This window comes from Muntiacus reevesi, chromosome 2 (genome assembly GCF_963930625.1).
Source record: "Muntiacus reevesi chromosome 2, mMunRee1.1, whole genome shotgun sequence".
NCBI lineage: Eukaryota > Metazoa > Chordata > Mammalia > Artiodactyla > Cervidae > Muntiacus > Muntiacus reevesi.
This window is the reverse complement of record NC_089250.1, coordinates 10424648-10447089: the sequence shown is the minus strand read 5'-3', so window position 1 is coordinate 10447089 and position 22442 is coordinate 10424648. Positions and strand designations below refer to the sequence as shown.

Below are 22442 nucleotides of genomic sequence, written 5' to 3'. Positions count from 1 at the left end.
CCTCTTCACTTTCTGTCAGAAGGGTGGTGTCATCTGCATATCTGAGGTTATTGATATTTCTCCCAGCAATCTTGAGTCCAGCTTGTACTTCTTCCAGCCCAGCGTTTCTCATGATGTACTCTGCATATAAATTAAATAAGCAGGGTGACAATATACAACCTTGATGTACTCATTTTCCTATTTGGAACCAATCTGTTGTTCCATGTCCAGTTCTCACTGTTGCTTCCCGACCTGCATACAGGTTTCTCAAGAGGCAGGTCAGGTGGTCTGGCATTCCCATCTCTTTCAAAATTTCCCACAGTTTATTGTGATCTACACAGTCGAAGGCTTTGGCGTAGTCAATAAAACAGAAATGGATGTTTTTCTGGAACTCTCTTGCTTTAATGATGATCCAGTGGATATTGGCAATTTGATCTCTGGTTCCTCTGCTTTTTCTAAAACCAGCTTGAACATCTGGAAGTTCACGGTTCACGTATTGCTGAAGCCTGGCTTGGAGAATTTTGAGCATTACTTTACTAACTTGTGAGATGAGTGCAATTGTGCGGTGGTTTGAGCAATCTTTGGCATTGCCTTTCTTAGGGATTGGGATGAAAACTGACCTTCTCCAGTCCTGTGGCCACTGCTGAGTTTTCCAAATTTGCTGGCATGTTGAGTGCAGTACTTTCACAGCACCATCTTTCAGGATTTGAAATAGCTCAACTGGAATTCCATCACATCCACTAGCTTTGTTCATAGGGATGCTTTCGCACTTGACTTCACATTCCAGGATGTCTGGCTCTAGGTGAGTGATCATACCATCGTGATTGTCTGGGTCATGAAGATCTTTTTTTGTACAGTTCTTCTGGGTATTCTTGCCACCTCTTCTTAATATCTTCTGCTTCTGTTAGGTCCATACCATTTCTGTCCTTTATTGAGCCTATTTTTGCATGAAATGTTCCTTTGGTATCTCTAATTTTGTTGAAGACATCTCTAGTCTTTCCCATTCTGTTGTTTTCCTCTATTTCTTTGCATTGATCCCTGAGGAAGGCTTTCTTATCTGTCGTGGCTATTCTTTGGAACTCTGCGTTCAAATGGGAATATCTTTCCTTTTCTCCTTTGCTTTTTGCATCTCAGAAGAAATATATTCCTATTTAATTGCTCACATGGAGATGTGAACTTTTTAAGGAAGTTCTTGTGTACTTAATCAAGTACTTTGACATTAAGTTGGGTGTATCTTATTTGTGCTATTTCTTTATAATCAGGAGCACATTGTAAAGAATGTGGAGAATAAATCTAACATTTGTAGATTAGCAGAAGTGTCTAGAACGGATCTAGAAGACATGGTACATCTATGTACATGGTACAGATCTAGAAGCCATGGGACATTTATTTTGCCTCTATTTTCAGGGCCTAGAGCAGGCACATACATTTTGTATTTATCTGTTTCCTTTTAAAACTCCACAATAAATATTTATTAATTCTGTACATCTGGTTTTGTTTTCCTTTTTTTTTTTTTCACTTGTGGTTAATTGAGATATGGGTTCAATCCCTGGGTGGTCAGGTAGATTCTCTGGAGAAGGAAATGGCAACCCACCCATTTTCTTGCCTGGAAAACTCCATGGACAGAGGAGCCTGGCAGGTTCTGTCCATAGGTCAGAAAGAGTCGGACACGACTGAGTGACTGAGCACACATACTATTGAATGTATTCAAAACATTCATAATGTCGTATAGCCATCACCACCACCACCTTCTCCAGAACTCTTCATCTTACAAAACTGAAACACCATACCCAGTAAGCAATTGTACATCTGATTGGAAAGGGTGATACTTATCTGATATCTAAGGAGACATATATTTTGTAGGGGAAAACCAAAATTTTCTCCCTCTCTGTGTAAAGGGCCCTAAAGTACACTCATGCACATTGTTGAAGATCAAGAACTACTTCTTAGATGTGTGGAGGAGCATTTGACTTTAGAGTCCTTAGCTCACATTATGAGAATGAGGATTTGGAAGTACTGATACCTTAAAAACAGGTCTCCGTAGGATGAGAACATGATGTGAGGCCATGATCTTATGCACCGTGATATTTGATCTTTTATTCCAGCATGAAACAGGGATTCTAAAAAGTGAGGCAAGCGTTTGTCTTTTGGAGACAATGGAAATTAATCAGTGTGCAAAATGCAATGTGCCACATGGCTAAACAAAACAATGGGACTGTGATCCTAGGCAAATTAGTTAGGTAATAAATAATCTCCAGATCTCTAAATAGCATTATGGCTAAATAAAGCAACTCAAAAGCATAAATAAATCTATATACAGTCACGTGGTATGACCCTTTGATGTATTTGGTGGAAAATATAATCTACATACAGAGATTTTTTTTTTCTTTTTTTTTTCTTTTTCGCTCAGTCCTGTCTGACTCTTTGCCACCCATGGACTATACAGTCCAGGGAATTCTGCAGGCCAGAATACTGGAGTGGGTAGCCTTTCCCTTTGCCAGGGGATTTTCTCAACCCAGGGATTGAACCCGTTTGATACATACACAGTGCAATAATATTTATGAAAAAGATACCCTTGCATATATGTGGACCTGCTTGCAAATGAAAGAAAACGGTTTGTAAGGACAAACTCCCACTTTTTAACACTTCCATTAAGAAGAGGAGCATGATAGAAGGAAGTTTTAGGACTGTGCTTTGGGTTCTTCTACTCCCACTTTTTATTTTATGCATTTACTTTGAAATTTTTACAAGGAGAACGTTATGTCTGTAAAGAATAACTAAATGATGTATACCAGGTTCACCAAAGCCTTACCTGAGAACCATGCTTCCGGATGATCCCCTCAAAGGTAAAATCTGCCACTTAGAAGTCAGGGAAGTTCTGTGCCTTTTGTGTGCAGGTGTGTGTGTGAGTATGTGTCTGTGAACAAGCCAGATTCTCCCAGTTAATTCTGAGTCACCTAAGCACTCATTTCATTCACGTTTAAGAAGTGCTTCATCCTGAGAAGATGGGCACCAGGGACAAATTTGGGGCTAGTTAAAGCATGACATGTGGTCCCATCACTTTATGGCAAATAGATGGGAAAACAACGGAAATGAGAGACTTTATTTTCTTGGGCTCCAAACTCACTGCAGATGGTGATTGCAGCCATGAAATTAAAAGATGCTTGCTCCTTGGAAGCAACGCTATGACCAACCTAGACAGCATATTAAAAAGCAGAGACATTACTTTGCCAATAAAGGTCCTTCTAGTCAAAGCTATACTTTTGCCAGTGGTCATGTATGGGTGTGAGAGTTGGACTATAAAGAAAATTGAGCACCAAAGAATTGATGCTTTTGAACTGTGGTGTTGGAGAAGACTCTTGAGAGTCCCTTGGACTGCAAGGAGATCTAACCAGTCCATCCTAAAGGAAATCAGTCCTGAATATTCATTGGAAGGACAGATGCTGAGGCTGAAACTTCAATACTTTGACCTCCTGATGCGAAGAACTGACTCATTGGAAAAGACCCTGATGCTGGAAAAGACTGAAGGTGGGAAGACAAGGGGACAACAGAGGATGAGATGGTTGGAAGGCATCACTGACTTGATGGACATGAGTTTGAGCAAGCTCACGGAGTTGGTGAAGGACAGGAGGCCTGGCATGCTGCAGTCCATGGGGTCGCCAAGAGTCGGACATGACTGAGCCACTGAACTGAACTGAACTGAGGCTACCACGTGACTGCCTAGGACGCTCTAGCATTCAGGTGCGAGCAGCCCAAGTTCAAACAGGCTCACTTGGAACTTCTCCAGGAAAACATTGGGTGGATGGAGAGGGGCGCTCTGTCCAACAACTCTTTTCTGATCTCCTGTGCTGTTTGAGAACCTGGTCTTTATTCCTGGAAACGAGCATTAATCCCTCAAGTTTTCACTGGAGGCAGCGCAGGAGGTGGGGCAAGAGCCTGTGTCCAGTCCCGGGGCCCAGGTCAGAGTCGGGGCCTGACCTGGAGAGAGAGATCTGTCTCCCCGCAGGGCCTGGCCTAGAGCCTGAGCCGCCCTTGGCCTCGGGTCAAGACCAGGAACCGAGCTTGGCTGGGCGGCGGGGCAGAGCGCAGAGCCCCCTCCCGAGTTGCGGCCGAGGCTCCAGTACCTCCACAGGGACCGCAGTCTGAGAACCGACCGGCCCAGCGGCCCCGCTGCCGCACCAACTGCCTGGAGCCACCGCTGTCTTGGGCCTTCAGGCAGCTGGGCTGGAAGGTGGGCTCGCACCCCGGGATCTCCCTGCTGCTGTCCACGGTGTGAGTGGCTGTTCTCAGCACTGGCCTGACTTACCTGCCCCAGGATGAGGAGGAAGACCTCAAGGAGCAGTACACCCCAGAAAGGAGCCCTGCCAAGGCTGAGCAATGCTTTGTGCAGGAGCATTTCACCGCCACCAACTCTCTCATCTTCTCCATCTCCAGGAAGAGCACTGAGGTGAATTATGCCTCCATCCTAGTGATCTCCAAGACCGAGACACTGCTGAAACCAGAAATCTTAGCAGAAATTAGCAGGGTGGAAGGTGCGGTGCAGGCTTTGACTGTGACACAGGACAACATCCCCTACAGCAAGGTGTGCACTAAGAACCAGGGCCCCTGTGTCCCCCCAACCCACTCTTGTTTGCCTGGAAAAGGGACAGCGGCCTCAACCTGAAAACCATCACCTTCCCCATCTACAGCCTAGCCGGTCAGATGGTCTACCTGGCCGACATCCTGGGAGGAGCTGTCTTAGGCGAGAGTATGGGGCTGATCCAGGTACTCCTCCAGGCCAAAGCCCTGCGGCTACAGTACCACCTGAAGACAGGTGAAGGAGAGGAAAATGAACGTAGCAAGGTGTGGATGATCCTTTTCCTGATGCAGGTTGGCAGCCTCGAAAAGAGTCTGGCCTTGAAGAAGATCAAGGTACCTAGCGGCTGGGGTTAATAGAGAGGCCAGGAGAAGGTGGGAAGGATAAGACTTGTTCCAAGGACCATAGCAGCAGCACTCCCAGATTATCAGATAGAGTCCTTGACTGGAAGCTAGGTGTGCTCTGCTTTATTTGATCCTTAATCCAACTTTCTTAAAGTAGCACCCTGAAGAAAGCCACAACAGATTCTAAAAAAGAGTGACTGTGTGCTTAACTGATTCACTCTGCTGAACACATGACTAACACAACATTGTGAAGCAACTACACTACAATAATTTTTTTTTAAGTAAAAAGAAATAGCACCTAAGGAAAAAAAAAGAATGCCGCAAATCTTAAATCCTTGGTAACATTCTGGTTAAAAACACAATTTGTACATTCTCAGATCTTCAGGTTTAGTTTGGTTTTCTGGTCAAATTACTCTGCAATTCTTACTTCCAGTTTAAGCCTTTGCTGTTTCTAGGAGCCCCCTGGACTTTGTTTGAAGTTCATTGGAATAAAAAAACAAACCTTTAAACAACAGTTTCATGATGTTTTTGAGGAAGAAAGATGAGCATTTTAAAAGTAAATTATAGCATAGTGCCAGTCACTTGTTATCTGTCCAGTAATTTTTGGGCTGCAAAACCTAATGCTCTGAGTAAAACTGGTGAAAATGAGAAAACACCTTCTGGAAGAAGCCTTTTAATACTCAGGCCTTTCTGAAATGGTGTTTCTCCAATGAAAATAGTGAAAGATAACAACCTAATAGAAGTTTAGAAAAAGTCATAATGTCACAGTTATTAATGCTATCACAGTTTCATATAAGATTCAGATTTTGTATATTCAAGAGTTGTAAACTTTTGATTTTTGAAAGAAACTTTGAAAAGCATGCCAGAGATTTGTGGGAAGAAGCAAATCATCATTACTTTCTTATTCTAAAATCCTAATCCATATATTTTGATTTTAACTAAATTTTAATGTTTAAATCAATAAGCTGTAGTGTTTCAATATCATATGTAACACACACAGTATCAGAATTGAAAGGTCTTCACCTGAATATATTTTTGTGGTAGGTCCTCTCCATGACTTTCTAGACAACTGGAGTTTGAGGCAAATTCTATGACAGTGGTCCCCTTGTTTCACTTGGCATAGCTTCTAATCATACTATTTGCAACTGTATCATGCTACAGGTAAAACAATTTTATTAGTAAACTCTAAAAAATGTTTTCTTGTGATAATAAATATAATGTGTAGATATGTCAGGGGAGTATGTAATTTCCTTGGTTCAGTCTTTCCACAGCAGAGATTGGAAACACACTGGACGAGGGTTACAGCTTGCTTATAGCTCAGAGTTTTATTCAGCAAGCCAAGGAAAGCACACCCTCGAGGTGTGAGAGCAGGTCGATCCCAAAGGCGAGGCCTCGATCCATCTTGGTTTCCTCTTTTTATACATTTGTCTCTTGCCTCTGCGCCTGCCCTGTGGAAATTGGCCTAGCCAGGGGGGCTGTTTTTCCCACCTGAGGTTCTTACTCTGGTCCTCAGATTTTCTTTTGTTCCACTTTTGCATGCTTTTTGCTTTCTTTGTCTTTTATTTTATTTTATTTTCATTTATTTTTATTAGTTGGAGGCTAATTACTTTACAATATTGTAGTGGTTTTTGCCATACATTGACATGAATCAGCCATGGATTTGCATGTGTTCCCCATCCTGATCCCCCCTCCTGCCTCCCTCCCCATCCCATCCCTCTGGGTCTTCCCAGTGCACCAGCCCTGAGCACTTGTCTCATGCATCCAACCTGGGCTGGCGATCTGTTTCACACTTGGTAATATACATGTTTCAATGCTATTCTCTCAGATCATCCTATCCTCACCTTCTCCCACAGAGTCCAAAAGTCTGTTTTACACATCTGTGTCTCTCTTTCTGTCCTGCATATAGGGTTATCATTACCATCTTTTAAAATTCCATATATATGTGTTAGTATACTGTATTGGTGTTTATCTTTCTGGCTTACTTCACTCTGTATAATGGGCTCCAGTTTCATCCATCTCATTAGAACTGATTCAAATGAATTCTTTTTAATGGCTGAGTAATATTCCATTGTGTATATGTACCATAGCTTCCTTATCCAGTCGTCTGCTGATGGGCATCTAGGTTGCTTCCATGTCCTGGCTATTATAAACAGTGCTGCGATGAACATTGGGGTGCACGTGTCTCTTTCAGATCTGGTTTCCTCAGTGTGTATGCCCAGGAGTGCGATTGCTGAGTCATATGGCAGTTCTATTTCCAGTTTTTTAAGGAGTCTCCACACTGTTCTCTGTAGTGGCTGTACTAGTTTGCATTCCCACCAACAGTGTAAGAGGGTTCCCTTTTCTCCACACCCTCTCCAGCATTTATTGCTTGTAGAGTTGGATAGCAGCTATTCTGACTGGCATGTAGTGGTACCTCATTGTGGTTTTGATTTGCATTTCTCTGATAATGAGTGATGTTGAGCATCTTTTCATGTGTTTGTTAGCCATCTGTATATCTTCTTTGGAGAAATGTCTGTTTAGTTCTTTGTCCCATTTTTTGATTGGGTCATTTGTTTTTCTGGAATTGGGCTGCAGGAGTTGCTTGTATATTTTTGAGATTAATCCTTTGTCTGTTTCTTGGTTTGCTATTATTTTCTCCCATTCTGAAGGCTGCCTTTTCACTTTGCTTATAGTTTTCTTTGTTGTGCAAAAGCTTTTAAGTTCAATTAGGTCCCATTTGTTTATTTTTGCTTTTATTTCCAATATTCTGGGACTTTCTTTCTCTTTTAGCCACCACCATTTTGGACTCCTTTTTCCTATTCTTCCTATTCTAACTAACATTCCCATCTCAAGAGATAAGAAGCCCATTTCTTAGGGAATAGAGGCGTCAAGCTCTCTCTGGCTATTTCCTGCTGAGTTGGGATGGCGAGGGGCACTGGGCCTCCCCCTCTTGCTAGTCTGAAGCCTCAGAGTCCTTGTAATGGTGTTCATCTAAGGGTGAGTGATGTTTTCCATGGTTGGGTGTAATTTTATATATCCTTGTTGAACTGGCACTGGATGTTGAGACAAAATGGGTTAAACAATCAACAATACATGGAGCAATCATAGGCCGCATCAGTGATAACGGGGATCAGTAGGGGCATTAACCAACTCCAAATTCCCCATCCCCCAGAGAGAGATTGTAGCCACCCCGAGAACTCTGCAGCTCCTTCTTTGAGACCCTGTAGGATCTGAACACTTTTCTTGAGGACTGTGAGACTTTCTTTAACTTAGCTGGAGATATTTATCCAGAAACAACATGTCTCACTCAAGATGGTTCAAGTCCCTCCTTGTTCAGGGATCAGGAGATCTATCTCCTGTCTATTTTGGAGTACAGCCCCTGCCAAGCAGTGTTGGCTCTTTAGAGCTACCCTGAGAAATCTTATCCCCAGAAACTTAATCTTGGAGGTTATCATAGAATGGCACTCATTTGTAGTCCTGAATAGGCATCTGAGATCTCCCACTCCTGTTTTGCCCCCATGTTCCTTAATTCTACAGAGTTTTGCATGATTCTGTGTATTCTTTCCCACCGGCCAGGTACTCCTATCCACTCTCAGCTGGTGTTCTGCATGCACTTCTGTGTCTGAAGGTATATTGCTGTTGTATCTGTGGAGAGAGATATACTCCACGTCCACCTCTCCTCTGCCATCTTGCTCTCTCCTCTCTCAGGATATTTTAAATAACATTTTAAAACGGTATTTCCAAGCCAAGGAAAGATGCCTTTGCTTTTAGATTATTGACTATTCTTAATGGTGCGTTTTCATCAGATTGGGTTGGGCTAATCAAGAATCCTGTAATTGGTCTTTGATTTGTTATGGTTGTTCAAACTAACTTTCAAAAAACAGTTAATAATACTGGGATACAAATTAGTCCATGAGCAGCTCCAAATACCATCACAAGAAACAATCTTAAAAAATGTCCTGAATAAGTACGATTTAGCTGCAGACAAGACACACACACCTATTATTGTTTAAAATGCACTTTGTAACACAGGGTGGCCCAGCAGATACAATGCCTCAATGGCTTTTTGCCGGGGTCCAGCCCAGCAGGATCCAGGGGAACCCTCAGGATGAACGGCGTCGGCGAATGAGAGAGAGAGACAGTGAGACAGAGCTCAGGGCTGAGTCTGAGGTTTACTTTCGCCCGGCCCCTTTATGCCCTTAACAGCGTCCTTGGGGGAAGTGCATGTTGCTCACACACAGGGCATCTCAAAACATTACAGCAACTTGACCATCAACAGAAACTGGATGTCACCCACATACTTTTCATTCACAAGAGTCTTTCTTATCATTTGGCCTTCAGGCCTGCTAACATTTAAGGCTTGCACCTGGTGTGACTTAAGCAACTTCCGTAGCCGACCCTGTTTTTCTTATAATTAATCTATTTTCTTTTTAATAGGCATCGTCTCTATGGGAACTAGACAGGATTACATTTTTACAGAACAGAAATGCGAAGGACTGCAGAAACAGCAGATATGGCACAAAACAGGCTCTTAGTCTAAACGTTAACTACCTGCAAGAAGTCGCCAGCTAATCCCTACCTAAAGTATTTTCTATTAGGCACATTTGTGACTATTATTTGTGGAGCTTTTCTCACCCCGCGGAGGGGCCTATGCTTAATAGTTTCTTTTGTTAGCGTACAGTGTTTAGGATGTTTAGAACAATCAAGAGCATTTTTTTGCAATGAGAGCACATATTTATCATACAAGCCAGAATGCCAGCAAAAGGGTTTGAATTGAAGCATCTTCTTCATCTCTGGCCCCTTCATAGGGTACCAGCGTCCAAGAGATTTATTAATTAGGGTTTTAAGTTGGTCCTCATTCAGTGAAAGAGGAGCAGGAGAGCTCTTGGCAGGCAAGACAAGATTCTGCAACAGGGCAAACAAGAACAACAGCAGAAAAAGGGGGGAGGATACAAGGTGGGGTAGAGGCTGAGGTCAACCTGGAGGGTCCCTTATCCTAGACGGCCTTGCCTGTCAGGTCTCTTCCTCGTGACCTCGTCATGGATGGGGTCCCTGACAGCCTTGCCTGCCCGGTATTTTCTTCATGACCTTGTCACGGGCGGGACCTCCCGTAACGGCTCCCGGCAGTTTTTCAGTTTACTGAAGGGTCTGAACTGGAAACAAACACATAGCAAATGTGAGCAGAAAAGTCAAAGGAAAACCCTATACAAATGACAAGATTAATCATGGCTATGGAATTGAGATTGACATTCCAGAAGGCCATAAAACCCATGAGGCCTATAATCACAGAAGCAATTGCAAAAGTTACCCACAAAGAACACAGGGGATGAGGAATTAACCACAAGAAAACAATGACCATTGCTGTTGATGCAACAGTCACATTTTGAACAGTGTTTTCTAATATTGCAGAATACTGATCCAAATATGTGAAAACCTGGTTGTATACCATTAGGGGAACTTCACACTTCTTGGCCATGTCTCGGAACTGGTGTAATATCAGTTTCTTATTAGTTGAAGAAGACATACTCATGGTTTGAATGAAGGCCTGGGAACAAATGATTTCCTGTGATGATGTAATATGAATGTTATACAGAAAAAGTGGAAATTCCTTTTAAAAAGTGCATTTATTGCTTAGAAAATCTGTCTTATCATTTATATCGTGATGGAGGTTTCCCATATATCTTATATATTCTCATAACCAAAATTCTGTAAGATTTATATATATATACTCACTGTTTTCAAAATCTGCCAGACATTTTGCCAATTGTTGCCTAGTATCTTTATCCCAGTAGTCAAGAATCTCAGTAATGATAACCATAACCCTGGGACCACAACTTGAAAAATAGTCTTCTTCTACATTACAATATTGTGTGGTGTAGGAGTCGTCCCTTGCCAAATTTCAGAGGTCTAAACCTTCCTGCACTCAGAAACACCCATATATACACTTATGATGTACGAAGTATAGGAGCACTGCAAAAAACTTGGACTCGGTGCTTGTGAGAAAAGGACTAAAATGTTCTCTAAAGAACAGATTCACTGGATTCCATATGTAAAATAGATAGCCAACAGGAATTTGCTGTATGGCTCAGGAAACTCAAACAGGGGCTCTGAATCAACATAGAGGGGTGGGGTTGGGAGGGAGTTTCAAAAGGGAGGTGATATTTGTATACCTATGGCTGGCTCATGTTGAGGTTTGACAGAAAACAACAAAATTCTGTAAAGCAATTATCCTTCAGTAAAAAAATTAATTGAAAAAGGAATAGATTAATTGGATGGATATCAGCTTTATGTTCATCTTGGAGAAAATTACCTGGGAGGCAAAAGGACTTTTTTAATGAGGAACAGTTTTGGTCAGGAGTTTCCTGCTTCTTCAGTCACCATAGACAGACTACTTCTCTTTTCCCATCCATGGCCATAAATGCTCCAAAACAGATGATGTTATGAAAATAACAAGGGAGCAGGATTGTTCCTATATAAATGCAAAAGTATTGTATGGACGTGAAAGAGGTCGGGTTCTCTTTATTATTATGAAAGAGGTCATAATTCCTTTATAGAAGGTCAGGACATTGGTGATGGTGGTGATTGTAATGGATACTGCCACTTTTGAATAGACATTGGACATTGGCTCGCTTATACTATCCGTGAGGCTGGTCTTCTAGCAGGCAGAAATCATGATAAACATGTCATCGACTCCAACACCTGTTAGAGAAAGAGACAGTCTCCGCATTTTTTAAACATCCCTTTAACATTAACAAGATCAACTCAAAGAGTTTTCTTTGCCTGTCAAGGTCTCACTGATCTTGCGGTGTGCTTGTGTGAATGAATGTCATGTCCTGTGCAAAGCAAGTGATGAGTCCTGCACTGGGGTTTTGTGGTGCCTTATAATGACGGAAGCCAGACCCCAAAATGGAAGCCTTGTCAGGGTTTATATACCGACTTCCCAATGCCAAGAGACACCCAACATCCCTGCGAGGGGAAGGGCCAGAAATGGGCGACGCGTCTGGACCAAATTTTCCTTTCTCGGTCACCTTTCCCTGGTCTCTTTGACCATTCCATAATTGCCCGGGGAATTAGAACTACTAACCTAACCTGTCGGATCATAAACTTTCAAGGGACTTGTGATCCATGCCGTTACTCTGTACTTTTACTTAGACCTCAAACTATATGGATGGAAGCGCCTAGCCTTGCTAGGAGCTGGAAGTTACAAGAGCACGTTTGGGAGCAAGGCGGAGCTCTAGTTCCAGGAACGTCTCTCAGGCTAGAGGTCATTCTTTTGGCTGGCTGCCTCAGGGTCCAGAGTCCTAAAAGTAAGTCTTTGTCATGGCTGTGCCTCTGATCTATGTGGGTAGAAGCCTTGCTGGTGACCATGAGATTTTTGAATACACAGATCGGGAATTGCAGGATCTGGTCAGCTTGGAATTGTGGTGGGCTTCCTTTGGTAGTGCTAGCTCTTAGCAGACCAGAGAAAGCTCTCCAACGGCTGTGTCTCAACTCCCTAGATATTCCTTTTGTGGAATCTGTGGGAATGAACTGGACGGATTGGCCCTAGTAACTTGAGGACCGAAATCACTTTTTCCTCGCTGGCTGACCCTCCACTCCCCCTTTTGCTATCACATATACTGGTGTGGTGACACTCAGAAGAGATATCTTGGATTTTTTGTTCATCTCTTTATAACTCAAAGCTTCTATTGTGGTCAGGACTGTACTCGGGAATGTGCACAGGCACGTGGAACATGGATGCCTCCCCTAGAAAACTAGCTTGGGAAACGTTCCAGGAAAGCTACTCTGCTCCACCCCAGGTGGCATCAGAGGAGGAAGGAAAATCAGACAAAGGTCTTAATGGTGAGGAACTGGACATCAGTCTGGGATGCCATCAGGTCTACCCCTGGTGCATCTCCACCCCACCTCAGTGCTTGAACCGGGAGGGACGGGTAAGTCACCTGTGTCGGTAAGGGACAGACTAAGACCAACCAGGGAAGGAAAGCTTCAACGAAACGTCTGTCTACACCTCCATCTAGAGCAGGGAGGGACACCTCCGGTGGAAAGAAGCCACGGCTGTGGGTGCTGCTTTTTTCTCTCTTACAGATGGGAGCTAGCAGATCCAGAACTACCTCTTTAAAATCGTATTTTCAAAACAGGGATAAATTTGACTCTCAGAGTTTAAAAAAGACATGCCTGGTCATTTTGTTTGATATCGAATGACCATGGTATCCTTTGGAAGATGGGGAAGACTGGTCAGCTGAAGGGTCTCAATTATAATATTCTTTTACAGTTAGATCAGTTCTGCAGAAAACAAGAGAAATGGGTAGAAGGGCCATATGTGTTGCTCTGTATCTCGCTGTGAGACGTGCCAGACTTATGTCCTAAGGGTGCAGATTTTAGTGTGAAACCTTCAGCTGCCTCCTCTTCTCTTACTTTGCCCCTGTATCTGGGGCTCCCAACTAAACAGGCTGAGTCAGGGCACCCTTCCAGAAGGGGTTGCCTCAGTCTCAGTAGAAACTGAAACAGTCCCAATTCATAGAAGCCTTTACATGACTAACTTTATGGCCTTACTCGGAGAGATGTAACATGTCTTGGGACAGATGCTGACTCCTGACTCGAGAACTCGAGTTTTGGGAGAAGCTACTATTTTTGGAGATGAATGGCTTAAGCATGAGACATGGGGAAGGAGGGAACACAAAATAGCCCTCCTCCCTCCTAGGAGCCAAGCAGTTCCCATGATGAGCCAGACTGTGACTATAGCATGCCTAAATGAAGGTGGGATCAGAACCACTTTGCCAGGTGTATTCTTGAAGGACTCAAGCGAGTGCACACTAGGACTTTAAACTATGCTAAGTTGGCTGACACAGAACAGGGAGAGAAGAAATCTCCTGATAAATTCCTAGATAGACTACAAGAAGCTCTCCGCAAGTTTGCTGACTTTGATCCCAAAAGTACAGAGGAAGGAATAATCTGAAAGATAGATTTCTCACTCAGTCAACTACAGGTTTCTGCCATAAGTTATGAAAACAGACCTTTGGACCAAATCAGTCTTTGAAAAACTGTCACAGCTGGTTCAGCTGGAATATCATGGTAAAGAATACGGGGAGGAAAGTAGAAGGAAAAAAAAAAGAAACAAACAAAAAAAAACCTGGCAAAAGATTCAAGCCCCAACAATGGCTGTTAGATCCACTCTGAAACAGACTGAAAAGTGCCCCGAGTATCTGAGGTGAGAAGGGGTGGACTTGTTATTACGGTGGAACGGAGAGGCATCTAAGCTGTACCTGGTTCCATGTCCGGGTCTATAAAATGACCACACCTGAGGAGAGATTACCCTCTGAGACATAAGCGCCAGAGGTTGGACCCTCAAGGCAATTGGGACTGAAAGTGCCTGGGGGTCCCTACACGAGCTCCCATTCTAATTACACCTGTGGAACCCTGGGGATTAATAACTCTGGCGGGGGGGGGGGGTGGAGCAGTCGATTTATTTTCTTTTGGACAGTGGGGCAACTTTCTCTGTGCTCACTGAAGCCCCTCGTCTGCTTTCCTCCTGATCCACTACTGTAATGGGACTGTCAGGATGAGCCAAATGCTATTATTTCAGTCATCTTTTAAGTTGCAACTAGGGCTCCATGCTGTTTTTCTCACGAGGTTCTGATCAAGCTGGAGTCTCCCTCGCCCCTTCTAGGGAGGCATATACTGAACATGGTCCAGGCCTCTGTTTTCATGAATATGGAGCCTTCTTAAGTGAACAAAATGTAAATCCTAGAGTGTGGGCTGATGGAAAAACTGTGAATTGAGCACAAAATGCTGTTCCTGTTGTTATCAAGCTCAAAACCCCTCACCTATTTTCACATCAAAAGCAGTATCCACTAATCCTGAGGTTAAGGAATGGGCGAAACCTTACTGTACGGACTTCTCATGATGTAAGTGGGATCTCACACTCTAAAGTTCAGAGCAACAATGCTCTGTCTTAAAGTTACTGTAACTCAAGGGGTGTCACAAGTTCTAGGAATAGAATATTACATACCCTGTTCCTGGAGACCCCAATCTTCAGGAAAGGTTGAGAAGGCTAATGCCGTTATTGAAGGACATCCATGTAAGCTAACTCAGGAAACCCAGGACAGTTGGTTTAAAGTTTTACCCATGACTTCAACGAGGGCTTGAACTGCCCCTAAGAAGAAGGGACTGTCTCTACGAGACTGTTTTCATGCACAGATATTGTCATAGATCCTGAAACCTTAGAATTAACTATGTGACTCAGCTTTCAACTTTTCAACCTCCTAGTCAGGGAAAGGCATTGCATGGTGGGTTCCTCCACTTCAAGGAAAGGAGTTTCTTCAGCTCTGCAAATACCTGCACTGACAGCAATTGTATATGATGTCTCGTCTTGATCTGATGACATCTAACAACCCTAAAATGGACTGATGTAACTATGGACATAATGTGACTTTTAATTTTGATTATGTTTTAACTTGGTTTGATGGGTATTTTGCCTTACATTTATAACTGTAAAATGGGGTTTGTTTCTAACCATCTGTAAGCTTGTAAGTTACAAATGGTTGTCCAGGCTCCTACAAGTGCCACAGCCTCCTCCAACTATTACTCGGGGCTGCTGGAGCAGAGACCCTCAATATGACGGTTAGGAGAATATATTGTCTCGACAACTTAGGGACAATGCCCCTCAACAGCAGGACGTAGTTATGGAATGAAAACGATGGCCCTTTCCCTTGGCAGCATGATCCTCCTAAAAGAAATGGGGGGAATGAGAGAGTCAATTCCTAGGTAGGTTGATAAGACGGCCAGGGCCCCCGAGGAGGAGAAAGGAGTCCAGAGCCCCCGAGAAGGAGAAAGTGGTCTGAGGCTCCCAAGGAGAAAATGACAAACGGCCTTTTCTGCATTGCATTGTCTTAGTGACTATGACAGTGCGTCTTGCTTGAGGACCTGTTTCTCCTTAACAGGAGCCTTCTCACTACTCTCGTCACCTCAAATGTGTATCATGGGAGTGGGTCTGGCAAGATCTTTCTGTTGTTCATTCTAATCTTGTTCATTTAAGATGTGTTGTGGGAGTGGGTCTGATAAAAGTATATAAGGCCTTGATAAGACTAGCTAGGGGGGCGCTCTGCCTCCCCTTCTGATGTCTATGTCAGAAGCTTTCTCTGTCCCTTTTTATACTTTAACAAAGCTCTGCCACACAAAAGCTCTTGAGTGATCAAGCCTGGTCCCTGGAAGAGAAGAAGCTAAATATTCTTTGGAGATCACGAATCCAACATCATTCACCATAAGCTATCATACAGTTAGCCTGTTCTTGTTTTTTCCTATTCTAAATCACACTGAAATGAACATCCTTATTCTATTTTGTGAGCACCTGTCCAATAATTAGGACAAATTCCCAGAAGTGGAGTTGGCAGGTCAGATTCCATTTTAAATTTTTAAGTCTTTTGATTTGTTGCAAAGTTATATTTTATTTATTTTTTTTATTTTTTTATTTTTTTTAATTTTTATTTATTTATTTATTTATTTTACTTCTTTCTTTACTTTTGGCAGTGGTGGGTCTTTGCGGCAGCACTGGCTTTTCTCTAGCTGCGGTGAGTGGGAGCTACCTTCTAGCTGCGGGGTGCACGCTTTTCATTGTAATGGCTTCTGTCTTTGCAGAGCGCAGGCTCTAGGGCACTCGGCTTCAGTAGTCGTGGCTCCCAGGCTCTAGGGCACAGGCTCAATAGTTGCAGTACTTGGGCTTAGTGGCTCCAGGGCATGTGAGATCTTCCTGGAACAGGCATCAAATCTGTGTCTCTTGCGTTGGCAGGCAGATTCTTTACCACCAAACCACCAGGGAAGCCCCAAAGTTATATTTTAAACGTGTACCAATTTACAAATTTCCCTCAGCAGAATGTGTGTTTATTTGCATACAACCTTCCCCAAATCTTCAGTCTTGCTGTAATATTCATTAATCTAATAAAAAGACAAGGTGTCTCACTTTTGGTTTAATTTGCATCCCTTGATTAATGGAAAGATCAAATATTTCTTTCTTATATTTTCAATGACTAGTGTTTTGGATTCTGTGTGTGTTTGTGCATGGGGGTGTGTGTGTGTGAACTACTTGTTCATGTCCCTGGTCTGTGTTTTCCATTTGGGGTACTAGATTTTTCCAACTCTTAAAGGCACATAAGACAGAGGATGAGATGTTTGGATGCCATCACCGACTGAATGGACATGAGTTTGGGTAAATTCCGGGAGTGGGTGACGACAGGGAGGCCTGGCGTGCTGCAGTCCATGGGTTCACAAAGAGTTGGACAAGACTGAGTGACTGAACTGAAAGGCACGCAATTCCATTTGATTTTCTTTTTCTCCTGATTCCTCATTGTGGATCTGTAGAGTCACCTATATATAACTATTTTGCCTAATCTAACACAATACCCTTCCTTTACCCACCCCACACCCCCACATACACAGTGTGCAGCCTCGTGCTTTGTTTTACTCGCCTAGAATAAGAAATGGCGAATTTGCAACTATGATCAGAAGTGGCACCCCAATGTACAACATCAGGCCAAAGCCACTCACCACTGCCAAGGCAGCAGAAATGACTCCAAAGGCTGTGGTCCACATTTTGTTTCATACACAGTCACACCTGTAAATTTGGAGGGAGAAGTCATGGAACTTGTGGTGGTAGCTTCCGTACTGAAATTCCAGCAATTCATAGCATTCTTGACTCGAACACCTCTTCAGAGGCCTCTTGCAGAATATTTCCCATACCTGCCTGCTGGAGAACTTTAATTTCCAGGAACTAACCCAGACCAACTGAACAGAAGATGGGGAGGGGGGAGGCGTGGACAGAAAAGTTGGGAATGTGTGCTGTTAGCAAGCTATACTGATTGCTTCTTATGCAGCGAGCCAAACATGAATCCACGGACTGGACTCTCAAAACCACAAAGATATACTAAAGCACTGCAAAGAGCTAATTCCACTCTGATCTTCAAAGGAGCTTGAATGGAAGTAAGCAGTATGAAAGTGCCCAATGGCTAGGTATCTTCTCACCCACTTATGAGTCCAGTTAGCCATAAACACAATCCTAAGTATCTCCTGTATGTCAAAGCTGGTTTAATATATATTGTGACTAACAAAAAGAATGAAAGCTTTCTTCTAAAAGATTTCTGTGGTTCTCCTCTGCTAGAGATGTGTGTCCTAGAAGAGAGGCTGTGTGTGTGTGTGTGTGTGTGTGTGTGTGTGTGTGTGTGTGTGTGTGTTTGTGTGCCCGCGCGCACACGCGCTCAGTCAATTCAGTCATGTCCGACTGTTTGTGACCCTATGGACCCTAGCCCACAGGCTCCTCTGTCCATAGGAGCCTCCAGGCACAATTAGTGGGGTAGGTTTCCATGCCCTCCCTCTAGGGGATATTCCCCACCCACGGATCAAACCTGCATCTCCTGCATTGAAGGTGGATTCTCTACCACTGAGCCACCGGGGAAGCCCCAGAAAGGTGACTACTAATTATGAAAAAAAAAAAAGTAACATGTACTCCATTTTGAATAACACCTTATGCTTGTTTCTTGGTTGGACCAACAAAAATGGGAATATATACACAGCATTTTAAAAAGACTGGATTCAATACTTTAACTCCCCAACAAGCACAACTTCCCGTCTTAAAATATTGACGACAATCTCTAGGTTTCTGTTTTACTTCACTGCTAACTTCTTCAAAACAAATGACTGATAACTGCCTCTGGAAACTTATACTATAAGAGCGAAATTAAGTTTGGCTTGAAGACTAGCAAAGTCAACTATGGAAGTGGAGCTAATGGTTCCCAAAGAGCAAGAATATAACTAAGACCTTGTTCGTGCAAGGCCACATTAAAATAACTAAATTTTCCTCTTATTAAAACAGCTATGTGTGTCTATATTTCACTTTTTCTCAAACTGCTGGTGTTATCAGTTAAACTCAGGGCCCCAAATCAACACACACACGCACACACACACAGAGTATTTTGTTTTGATTACAGAAAAAAATTTGATTACAACCAATACTTTCTTAAAGCAACAACCTTGGTTTACAGGCGTTTAAGTTAAAAGTACCACAGATGAACCTTGAAATCAGAAAGATTAACAGGATAGAAGCTACCTATAACATTTTTAGCTCTATTCCCTCTTTCAGGTTTCTGGATTGTTGGTATAAATTTTTCAGAGGATGGGGGGAGTGAAGTATATTATCGGCTAGAGGGATTATTTGACTTTGACTAGTTGCTGTATTGACTCTCTAAATGAACTTTATTTTAATGTTCAATAGGCAATGGAAGGGAAGACATGTATATAGAACACTAGTGAAAACAATTGCAGATTTCCTAGTCCCCAAGAAGGACTTTGGTTAAGCAGTTTATCAGAATGACTTAGGAGAATCTTAGAACTTTAGATTCGCGCAATCCTGGAACATAGCTCTGCAGACTCTGAGCTAGTTTGTAAAGAAGTTGCAGAATCCCTGTGTCTAAAAATTTGTACATGTGATTCCACTGCTCAGGCGGACTTGGGCATCGCTGGCAGCAAAATGACCAATCAAAACAGTTCACTAGAAAAACAAACTACACATTGGAGAAAGCATAAATCAGGAGAATCCTGGTGGTCCAGTGGTTAGGACTCCTTGGTCCTTTCACTGTTGGGGTCTGGGTTTGCCCCCCAAAAAAGGCATCAGTGGAGGAAATGAAGGATAATAAGCTACAATATATACATAATATAAACACCCAAACAATAGAAGGAAGTGCTTCCTTGTCAGCAATTATTTTAAATCTAAACAGATTAAACTTTCCAATCAAAAGGCAGATGTTGTCTGAATGGATAAAACAGCATGATTCAACTATATGCTACTTACAAGAGATTCCCTTTAGATCCAAAGACTTAAATAGATTGAAAGATAAGAGGAATGAAATAGATACTCCCTATGAGTACTAACCAAAAGAGGCTAGGAGTGCCTATCCTGATAACAGAAAACAAAGACTATTTGAAAAAAACTGAAAGGAAGGGAACACTTCCTAACTCTTTTGATGGGGCCCTGTTACACTGATATCAATTCGGACTAAGATATCACAAGGAAGCTACAGATAATACTTCTTATAAATATGGATACAAACATCCTCAACAAAATTCGAGCAAACACAATTCAATAAGCATATTAAAACGAGTATACATCATGACCATGTGGGATTTACCCAGGAATGGAAGAGTGGTTCAACATGGGAGTATCAATCAATGTAATATAGCACTTTCTGAACAAAGGATAAAAAACCATATAAATCTCTCAAAAGGTACAGAAAAGGCACTTGACAAAACTCAATGTCTTTTCATGATTAGAAACTCTCAAAAACAAAGAATGGAAGGAAAGTTCCTCAAAATTATAAAGGCAATTATGAAAACTGCACAGCTAACATTATACTCAATGGTGAGAAAAAGAAATCTTTCCCTCTAAGATCAGGAACAAGATAAGGATGCCCACTTTCATCAGTGATATTCAAAGATGTACTAGAAGTGCTAATCAGAGTAATTAGATAGGACGTTGAAATTAAAGAAATTCATGAAATGTTGTGAAGTAACTAGCCTCCAACTAATAAAAAAAATAAAGAAATTCAAACTGGAAAGCAAGAATTTTAACTATATCTTTTTATAGATTATATGATCATATGTATGAAAACTCCAGTGATTCCAAAGGAAGCTAGTCAAGTTAGTAAACAAATTCAGTAAAGTTGCAAGATACAAGATCAGCACATAGTTTTCAGTTGTTTCCATGTACAATGAACAATCCCAAAAAGAAATGAAGAACGTGATTTCCTTTAGTGTTTAAAATAATGAAGTACTTAGGAACACTGTTAAACAAAGAAGTGAAAGACTGGTACATGGAAAACTACAAAACATTGGTGAAAGAAACTAAAGAAGACCTAAAATAACGGAAAGACTTTCACAGTCCATGGGGAGGAAGACTTAATATTGTCAAAAATGACAACCTCGCCTAAGGTGATCTACACATTAATCACAATCTCTACCAAAATTTCAACAGCTTTTTTTCAGAAATGTATAGGTCAACATGCAGATACATATGGAATTAAAGGAGCCCTGGATATTCCAGAATAACCTTAAAAGAAAAAAGAAATGGACAACTGAGATTTCCAGATTTCAAAACACGTAACAAAGCTACAGTATTTAAAACAGAGTGGTACTAGTATATGGACGGACATATAGGCCAATGGAGTAGAACTGAGCCTCTAGAAATAAATCCATATATCTATAGCCCATTGATTTTTGACAAGGATGCCAAATCCAATCAACTGGGAAAGAGTAGTCTCTTCAACAAATGGCACTTGGATGACTGGATTTCCATATGTACAAGAATGAAGTTGGACCCCTACTTCACATCATATACAACTATGATTAAAATTCGCAACCACCTAAATATTGCAGCTAAAACCATAAAACTCTTGAAGGAAACAAAGTAAATGCACACAACCTTACTTGCTGATGGAAGCTTACATATAACACCAAAAACACAGGTAAAAAAAAAAAAAAAAAACTAAATAAGTTGAATTTCATCTTAATTAAAATCTTTGTATATTCAAGGGCATTATCAAGAAAGTAAAGAGATAATCTCGAGAGTGAGAGAAAATATTTGCAAATTATATAACTTGGTAAGGATTTTATATCTACGACATCTACTCATCAACAACAGAAATCAACAACAAAGGGACAAACAACTTCACTAAACATGAACAAAGGTGGGAATTCCCTGGTAGTCCAGTGGTCTTTCACTGCCAAGGGCCGGGGCCCAAGTTCAACCATTGGTCGGGGAAATAAGATTCTGCGAGCCTTGTGGCACAGCCAAAAAGAGGGCAAAGGACTTGAATAGACAGTTCTCCATAGAGGATATGCATGTAACCCCAGTCACTCAGCTGTCTGATTCCTTGTGACCCCTAGCCACCAAGCTCTTCTGTTCATGAAATTTTCAGACAAGAATACTGAAGTGGGTTACCGTTTCCTTCTCCAGTGCATCTGTCCAACACTGGGATCAAAACCAAGTCACTTGCATCTCCTGCACTGGCAAGCAGATTCTCTACCTCTGCGGCACCTGGGGAGCCCCAAATAAGATACACAAATAACCAATACAAACATTAAAAAGATAATCACGGGTAAAATGTGGAGAAATTGGAAAACTTATACATTGCTGGTGGGATATAGTATGGTGTAGCCTCTGTGAAAAATAGTTTGATGCTTCTTCAAAAAGCTAACCAGTAGATTATCATACAACCCACTAATTCCACTCCTAGGTATATACTGCAAAGAACTGAAAATGGCCTTAAACAGATTTGAACTCTACGCTTCACTGCAGCATTATTCACTATAGACAAAATGTAGAATAAAAAAGCCTTCCTCACCGAAAAATGCAAAGAAATAGTGGAAAACAATAGAATGGGAAAGACTAGAGATCTCTACAAGAAAATTAGAGATATCAAGGGAACATTTCATGCAAAGATGGGCTCAATAAAGGACACAAATGGTATGAACCTAACAGAAGCAGAAGATATTCAGAAGAGGTGGCAAGAATACACAGAAGA

General features: G+C 42.0%; 1 pseudogene; it reads right to left on the bottom strand.

Moving 5' to 3' along the window:
• Positions 1–10101: 10101 nt before the first annotated feature.
• On the bottom strand, positions 10102–21542 carry LOC136158989 (patched domain-containing protein 3-like; annotated as a pseudogene).
• Positions 21543–22442: the final 900 nt, after the last annotated feature.